The sequence below is a fragment of the Protopterus annectens genome, chromosome 9.part0 (genome assembly GCF_019279795.1).
Source record: "Protopterus annectens isolate FY-2018-M chromosome 9.part0, PAN1.0, whole genome shotgun sequence".
NCBI classification, from domain to species: domain Eukaryota; kingdom Metazoa; phylum Chordata; order Ceratodontiformes; family Protopteridae; genus Protopterus; species Protopterus annectens.
The window spans coordinates 1,730,922,019-1,730,931,418 of NC_056743.1; the positions used below are offsets into that span (position 1 = coordinate 1,730,922,019).

The window sequence follows — 9,400 nt, forward strand, 5'->3', positions numbered from 1 at the left end:
CCCCAATTTTGGAAGAAAATGTGGAGGGTTTACAATTATGAATAACTATAATGAGTTGGGAGAGTGGCTAATAGTTAAGGTGGTTGCCTTACAAACACAAAGTGCAGGGATTGAGTCTCACAAGGGATAATTGGCTAGGCTTAAAATGGCTCGCAAGGGCAGTTAGCTTAGTATTAATCTATGAACCTATCAGAGTTATATATTACTTTTATTTCAGAAATGCATGTACATTCTCTAATTTTGTCAGTTGCTCAAGTTAGCAGTACTAATATTAAAAAGGTCTCTCTTATTTGACAGGTTCCCAGCTGTATTGTGTGGCAATTTTATATTTTTGCATCACATTTCTGTTCCATTTTTCATAAAATTGTGGTTTTCTGGCAAATTAGTGGCAAATCATTAATGACTAAAGTTAGAAAAATAATGGCAGACATTTGAGTTTCAGATTTCATACCCTTCAGAAAATTCATACTAATGCAAGACCTATTACTATTCTATTATCTTTCCAAGTTTATAAGAGCAATATTTAAAAATTGTCCTTATTTTTGGGCCTGTGTCCCACTTCTATGTATGGCTTTGTCCAGATTTTTTGCTCTGAGATTAAGAGGTATGAGTGTCAGAGCCATCACCGTCAGCCAGAGACATTTCAAATTGTGACATACTTGTTGCACCCCACTCCACCATGTAGTTGCTCTGGATGTGTCCAAGCAAGGCAAGGAGCAGTTATGCAGTGTAAGTGTGCGGAGTATTCCCCCATCCAAGGTAGACACAAGTATGGCAGTGGCTTTTCATCTGCCCTTGATTTTGCAGAATGTTCTAGTTTTCTGTCATATTTTTATACTGTTGATTTATGCTTCTTCAGAAAATGCATGCTGTCGCAGTGCCCTGTTGCTCTGTGTTTAAGTAGCAGTGCTTTAATGACCATCAGGTAGGCTTGTCAGAGATTGTAAGATGCAAGTAAGCTTTAATAAGCATACTGTTAAAGAATTACCAACGTTGAAAGCCTTTTTTGTTGTTGCCATGCAAAGAATATTTACATAACTAGATAACGTATAAGCCTTAGGTATTGAAATGCATATGACAGTATTCGTAATAAAGGACATGATTACAGTATTTTAAGAAGCTCATTACATTTGTTGGAGACTTGCAGTCATCTTTGCAGGCTTTACATGTAAGCTAAACAGAATGCCAATCTATCATGTGTGGTCCATAACATGTGCAGTAATCCTTTAAGCAATTTATTTGAGCTTGTTTCTTGTTTGCTGTTCATGTTTTACTTTGATCATGTTTTCCCCATGAAACAATTAGATAGTTGTTGTCAGGCAGCAGGTATTTTTGGATAAGAAGCATTTTTATAAGTGGGGGCATCACAGAGATTGCTACTTTCAGCATGTTACTTGGTAATTTTACAAAGCTGAATATAAATTATAATTGGAATTGCACCACAAGGAGAAGTGGTTTGAGTTGAGTGCTGCTTGTTTTTTTTAATACTTGATTTTGACTGACATTCCAGTAATGTATTTAAAAAGTAATTTATTTTTTCATGCCTCACAACCTTTGTGTTTCCATTTAGATATTAAATAAGCTGTCATGTAGCCAATGCATTGAAATATTTTTTCTTCTACACTTCATTTTGTCTTGACTGGACTCTCGTAATGACAATTTGGCACCCAGGGCAGCATATTTAATTAAAGTTCCAGTTGTTGTGGTTTTGAACATAGCTTCACCCCTTTCTAGTTGGCCACAACCCATTATCATTGGCCCCTCCCATTCATCTGTCTTCTAATTTGAAGTCACCAGCCGCCAATGATATATACATATATATATATATATATATATATATATATATATATATATATATATATATATATATATATATATATATATATATATGTATATACATATATGTACACATATATATTTATAGCTATATAATAGATTCAGATAGATTTTTTTCTTATACTGTCTGCTGATGTGATATTTCTGCCTTAGGAGTTTAGCTTCAAACTTGCCATTATTCTTACATTAGACTAATTAAACTATAACATGTACCTTCATATTTCTATCCAGCAGGGAGCAATACTGAGAGTAGGAGGCAGCAGCATCTAATAAAAGGTTTGCTGAAGAAGTATACTATTTGTGATTATCCATAACATCAGTCAGTAGTATCCAACTGATTGTGGAATTATACTTTATTATATGGGTGTTACTAGGGGATGGAAACCACATGTTCAGGTAGAAACTCACAAAATGATCACATGTGACTAAGGAGTGGTAACAAGTGTAGAGCTACAATTGAGGAAAACATTTGAGGAAAAGAATGAGATGACCAACATATCGGGTAGATGGAAACAATATGATCATGTATATTGGCATTTACAAAGTCCAGAAACTGCTGGGCATGCTTGCTGTTGATAACAAATATTTACCATTTTATATCTGCATAGGTGAAGTCACACATAAGAAAAGAATTTGGTTCAGTGGTTATTTTTTCTAACTGGTTATGTTATTCTTCATGCTTGACAGGGGTGATAGATGGGGTTCTGTAATTGGTTATAATATGATAATTAATTTTACTGAGTGCAACTACAACTTGAACAATTTTCAAGTCTGTATTAAGCAGAAAGTGGTGAGATACAACAAATAAATACATATAATCATCTGCAGCTGTCAATTGATATGAACACTTGATAACATAGTTATCACTACTGAGAAACCAGGATTCTGTTACTGCACAAATGCTGATGCATTCAATGCTAAGGAAGGCCTCAAGTTCAGAGATTTTTCTGCAAAGAATAAAGGCATTCAACAGTGCTACTTTGATATTGCCAGAGTGGACATCTGACTAGTTCATAGGTGTTTACTAGGCTAATGACCACAAGAACCTTTTTAAGCCTATCCATGCATCCCATATCTCTGACAAGTTCTGATACCCTTGGTAAGTGTAAGCATGGGCCTGGAAGATGAACCATTTACAGGTTACCCGTGTCCATTAGACACATAGGTGCCAAACCAGGGATGAATTTCTGGTTTCTCATTCAATTGTCCAAGTTGCACTTGAACTGGGTTATGGAGGAACTCTGTTCACATGGATGGAGAGCCTGTTCCATAGACAGGAAAGTCTCTGGGATACATACCTATCTCTCCAGAAGGTGCTATTTATATCACAGGCAAGGTTTAAGTCTTTAGAATGGGTAATTCTGGTGCTATTTGTTGTGTGGATATGCAGGAGGTTCATCAGAGTGGGATCTGATAATGCCCTGTATGCCAGGCATACATATCCCCTCAAAAGCCTGTAGGAGACAGAATACAGGGTTAAGGCCTTGAGGCGGTCTGCATAGGACATATTACTTATGCCCTGTATTATTTTAGTGAGGAAACTCTGTGGACATTCCAATTGTTGGCTATGCCTGGTTAGGTACATACCAAAGGGGGCACTGTACTCAATGATAGGTCTGATGAATGCAGAATATGGTGAAACAATGACTTCTTGGACTTGGATGCCATACATTTGTTTATAAGTTGTGCAATACAGAATTATTTCCTCACTACTGCAGACATGTCATGATCAAAGGCCAGATTACTATCTATGTGTGTCCCTAAGTCCCTGACTACTGGGTCAACACTGAAGGCTGTGTTGTCAATATGATAGTTACCAGGGACGGATGACTTCCCAAAGGACACTATTATACCTTTCCTTGCATTTAGTTTTAATTCATGACTCTGCCACCAGTTTTTTGTCTGTGTCAGCCCCACCTGGAGAACATCTGTGTCAGTGTGAGATTCATTGACAACTCCTAATTTGCAATCATCTGCAAATTTAGTCAGCCAGAGACCACTGACATTGGCCTTGACTTCTGAGAGGTAAATGCCAAAAAGGAACAATCCAAGGACTGATACCTGAGGGACTCCACTTGTTACTGGCTTCTTTGTAAATGTGGACTCCCCAATTCTAACTTCTTGGGTCCTGTCTGTGAGCCAGTTGGCTACCCACTGGGTGACATATGGGTTTTTACCTAACCCCTTGAGTTTGTCAACAATGCCCGAGTGGGGTATTGTGTCAAAGTCCTTGGCCAGGTCAAGGTAGGCAGTGTGAATGATTTTGCCCTCATCCATTGCTTTGTTGACCTTTTCAAAGAAATCACTAGTTTGATTCGGCATGATCTGCCTTTGACAAAACCAAACTGGGTTGGGTCCCATATCTGGAGGTTTACTATATCTCTATCGATTATCTCCATGATAACTCTTTCCATGGCTTTACATATATGACTAGTGAGACTTATGGGTCTGTAGTTTCCAGGGTCCATAGATGGCCCTCCTTTGTGCAGAGGGATGACTGTTGCCCTTTTCCAGTCATGAGACATGAAGCCTGACTGGAGACTACAGTTAAATAGTAATTCCAGAGGCCCTGATAGGTCATGTTTATGCTGTTTAGAAGGCATCCTGGGATACTGTCTGGACCCACTGATGCAGTGTTCTTGGTCTTCAAGAGAGCATTAAGGACTTCTTTCCTAATGATAGTGGGGGGAGTTATATTTGATGATATTTCCTGACGGAAGGTTGAGAGGGAGAGAGGAGTAAAGTTGGAGATGAATTTATCAGCCAGGAGGTTTACTATATCTTCTTGTTCAGTATAAGTGGCTCCATTTACAATGGGCTCTGCAGACAATTGTGTACTGCCTTTTCGGTTGCGTACATAGCTAAAGAATACTTTGTGGTTGTCCTAGGCCTGGGAGGCCAAACTTACCTCAAATTTGGCTTTGGTAGAATTTATTTGTTCTCTGAGCTTTTTGTTTAGTTTGATGACAGTGCTTTTATCCTGCTGGGTGCTGCACCTCCTAATTTTTGCCATGATTTTCTTCCTCCAGTTATACAGCCAATTGATTTTGTGATTCCACCAGGGTTGCTTGTTTTTTGAGTTATTTCTGTACTTCTTCCTGGTAAGTACAGCTGCCTTTATGCAGTTATTAACATGCTTGCACAGGGTTTCTTTGAACAGGTCTGCATAGGCAGAAGTGTTCTCAGGGTTTATGGGGGCTTGACATTTTTCCAGGTTCTCAGTTAATACCAGGAGGTTAGCTTTAGAATAGTTCCAGAATATTCCAGGTTTAGCTGGGGGTCCAGGTTTTATTTTTACTTCAAACAAGACCATTTTGTGGTCTGACCTTACCAGGGAAGGCATTACAGTAGGGGGGTGTGCAACAGTCTCCCATATTAGTGAGGAGCAGATCCAGTATGGCTGCACCCCTGGTTGGTGTACTGACTATCTGGTGCAGGGAGTTTGTGTTTACAAAATCCAGGAAACTCTGTGCATGTACTTTTGATGTCATACAGGATTCCCAGTTAATACTGGAGTAATTAAAGTCACCCATGAATATGGTATTGGGTTGGATGGTTAGTGTTTTTAATAAGTTTAAATACATGGTATGGGTTTCCTGGGTCATAGAGGGAGACCTATAACTTGCAAAGAAGTGGTATTGGATTTTACCTATGGTGATTTGAACATGGAGCAGTTCAAGTGCATTGTCCTGTTTGACCAGCCTTGAAGTATATTTATTTTTGATGTAAATAGAGACACCTCCACTTTTTATCCCTGCCTGTAAAGTAGCTGGCCTAAATGTGTGGAAGGCATTATAACCTTGCACTGTTGGTGTGCTCTCCGTGGCTTTAAGCTATGCCTCAGTGACCACACAGATATCAGCATTCTCTAGGGTAACAAGAGCTTCTAGGGAGTGGAGTTTTTTGTTTAGACTCCTAGCATTGAACAGTAATACCTTTATATTTTCTTGGTTTTGATTTGCTATGTTGGAAGTACTTAAAATTTGGCATTGCCTAAAAAGGCACTGTGGAGGGAAGACAATGTTTTAGCTAATATTCGAAAGCCTAGAAGGGAGAGGTGCAGAACATCCCTGGCAAAGCAGCGTAGTGTGTTGACCATCTCCTTCCATGCTGACAAATATTGCACCCCCTTAGAATGACACCAGAAACCAAGCCAGTTATTAAAGTCAATCATCTTTTGTTCGTATTGTGGCATCATCCTTGAATAAGGTAAAATTTTGCTCAGTGCTAGGCTCACACGAGCCCAGAGCTTCATGATGTCTCTCTTCATATAGTCTAGGGAGGTACGTATAAGGTCATTGACTCCCACATGGACTATGACTGAGTCATATTGGTAATTGTGGTCCAGTGACTTGAGTGCATACGTAATGTGGTAGATCCTAGCTCCTGATAATCAACAGACCGTAACTTTCTCCTTACTTAGCCTGGTGAGAGGGACATCAGACTGTCTCACGATGGAGTCTCCAATGACTAGAATGTTGGATTTTGTGGTGACTTGCCTTATGAGCTTAGAGTTAGAGGTTCCATGAGATGTAGCTCTTATGTGTTGATGTGGGTGCTGTTTTGAAAGACTGCATTTGGGGCTGCCGAGGGTATTTGTTATGTGTACTTTTTCCAGGAGGTCTCTGTGCTTTAGGAAGGTTACATGTAAGTGCCTCAGCATATGTGAGTCTATATGTCTGCTTTGAATTGTGTGTGATTGGTGCAGCGTGTGTGCTACTGACAACCTTATTGACATTAGGAGTAGTTTTATGTGAGAGCTTTGCCTCCAGTGACATTGTGTAAATACAACTCTCACATACCATATCAGTTTGCTTGAGAATTGACTGGCTGTCAGTAAACATGAGGCAATTTCTACATTGCCTTAGAATGCCCATATCCACCAAGCTGGTAACAGAGACAGTGGGATAGTTTATATCCATGGCAACAGACCCTTTTTTATTGACTAGACAGTTGGAGTGAGAATATCAATCACTGTCAGGAGTATCCTGTTTGCAACTTTGTGGACAGTGCTTGCCACTGCAATCTAGCTGTCCTGTGTGCAAGTAGGTATTGGAAAAATTTCAAATGTGCTTTTACAGAAAAAATGTTACTCAAAGTGTATGAATCTGTACAGAGCACTAACAAACACTTGAAGGGAAACAAATACATAGACCTTGAAAATTTAAGGATGTAAGTATTTAGGTAGATATTCTGAAGTTAGAAACAAATTAAGCAGTACTTACTGAAAACAAAGAATTAGCTTGTCAAGAATGATGAAAAGAGGGGAGTCACATGAATCAAAACTGCCTGACTACTACTAATGCTGGTCTCACTACAGCTTCACTCTGTTGGGATACAATGCTCCTTTGCTTCTTTCCTCAGCAGAATCAAAATGTTAGCACCAATCTGAAGATGAGAAGCAGATGAGAAGCAGGACACAACCTGTTTGGTGATCCACAGTGTTGTCCCAGATGATGCAAGGTTCTGAAGGCTTGTAGCCTTCTTAGCCTTTCATAGGCCTTGAATAGCAACTAGACAAATCAGGTATGGTAAGTACAGACACTCACTCTCCAACCAGAAACAGTGATGAAGCAATGCACTCTGCTCCTTCTCTCACCAGGATCAGAATATAAATATAGATTCCAAGCTGTCACCTATAAAGCAGTTTTTAGGCTTTCTGGTGATCATCAGTCTCCAGGAAATAATGTCCCTGCACTCCTCTTGCCAGGAGAAAACAAAAGCACTAATCCTAACATGACTACTGAGAGGCAGAATGTGGGCTCTCCAATAACTGGTGGTCTGGCAATAGATGCTTAAAGGTAGGATGAAAAAAAATGGTTTATCCTAAACACTGCAGTGTGCACTAAGCAGTTAGATATGAAAGTGGGTAACTTAAGTTTTAGCTGTCTAGAAAGTTAAGTTTTAGTGGAGAGCCACTATTTTTAAAAGAGTAAAATAGATTGAAAGGGGGTGGGAACTTTTGTATTCTGGCACTATGGAATACACTAGGATGGCCAATAAATTTAAATAGTTGAAGGGGGGGGGGTGATTTCACAAAATGATAATCTTGTGCTTACTCACACCAGCCAGTGAAAGGAGAGAGAGGGAAGGAGATATATGGTTAAATTAACATAAGAGGCAGGCAATTAGAAAGGCAGTGGTGTTTAAGAACACAACAGTGACTCACAAGAGACAGAGCTGTGGTCTCTTTTCAAGTTTTAATAAACAGTTAAAAGCAGATAGAAGTATATGTGTGATGAACCTTGATATAACCACAGCAAATAACTAACTAGTATAAGTCTGAAAACCCTTCATATTTCCTGAGTAAATAAGTAATTAGTATAAGTCCAGGACAACAGTTAATGGTATTGCCTCATAGCACCTGGTTCATCAGTTTAGTTTGAGTCTGGGAAGCCTTCTGTTTGGAGTCTGCACATCTTTTTTGCCTATTTGTCTTTTCTTCTGGCTGCAGCAGTTTTTTTTTTCAATGTCACAGAGATTTGAGCAGGTGAACTGGAACTGCTTGAAGGTGTGTATGTTATGGGAGAGCATGAGTATGCATGCGTGGGAGACCTGTAACTGACTGACATCCTATTCAGGATTTTGTTTCACTGCAATGTATCTTCATTATGCTAAGAATGGCTCCAGATCCCATGCAACCATGAACTGGAATAAACAAATCAGATGTATAAATTTACAGAATTATAAATCATTGTCCTTAAACAGGTGGTCTACCATTACAACTACTATAATGCCCTTACCTACACACCCAGAAGTGGCTACATCAGTGAAATTATCCTTTCCAGACTTCAACTGGAATCCTTGCTGACATGTGCATCTGTAACTTCCTTCTGTGTTGATACATACTGAAAAATTACCACAGATTCCCTTTGTGGTGCACTCATCAGCATCTGCATTTCAAAGAAAAAAAAACACTATATCAAACAGGAAAATGCAAAGTCAAAATGGTTCTCACTAAGGCAACCTGTGCTATTATGTCAATACTTTACACTAAAAAAAGCTAGTTTATGATACTTTTCTATTAAGAAAATGTGTTTGCATGTACATCAAAGAAATAGAACATTTTTCAATCATGTATGGTGACCATCAAGCAGCTTCCTCTCTATCTTGTTCCAAATATGAACCTGGTTACTGCACTGCACATCACCCCATTAAGGTCTTAGATCTTCCACTAAAAGTTAACCTTAGCATCACCTATTCGGGTAGGTCACTGGAGCTGACACCCTCATGGCATGTGGATACTTTCCATTGACTTGCATATATATATATATATATATATATATATATATATATATATATATAAGTGAATACTAGGCTAACTGCCCTGAAGGATCATTTTAAGCCTAGCCAAGAACCCAAGATCAGAATCAATTCTTGCACTTTGTCTTTATGAGATAAAGTCCTTAACCATTACGCCAAATGCATGCATGTTTTTATGTACATCTCACATATGGTTCGTCTGCAATGTACAGCTTGGTGAGCATGCATGTCTGCTGCATGCTGCCTACTGAGATACATAAACCCTTTCATGCCAGTCATGCAGAAGTTAAGACTACATGCA

General features: G+C 39.0%; 1 protein-coding gene across 1 annotated transcript in view; it reads right to left on the reverse strand.

Moving 5' to 3' along the window:
- Positions 1–8,728, reverse strand: part of LOC122810771 — a 447,989-nt gene extending 439,261 nt beyond the window's left edge. Inside the window, exon 1 of the mRNA XM_044082332.1 lies at positions 8,580–8,728. The gene's annotated coding sequence lies outside the window, so the exon portion shown is untranslated. The remainder of the gene's footprint in view (positions 1–8,579) is intronic.
- Positions 8,729–9,400: the final 672 nt, after the last annotated feature.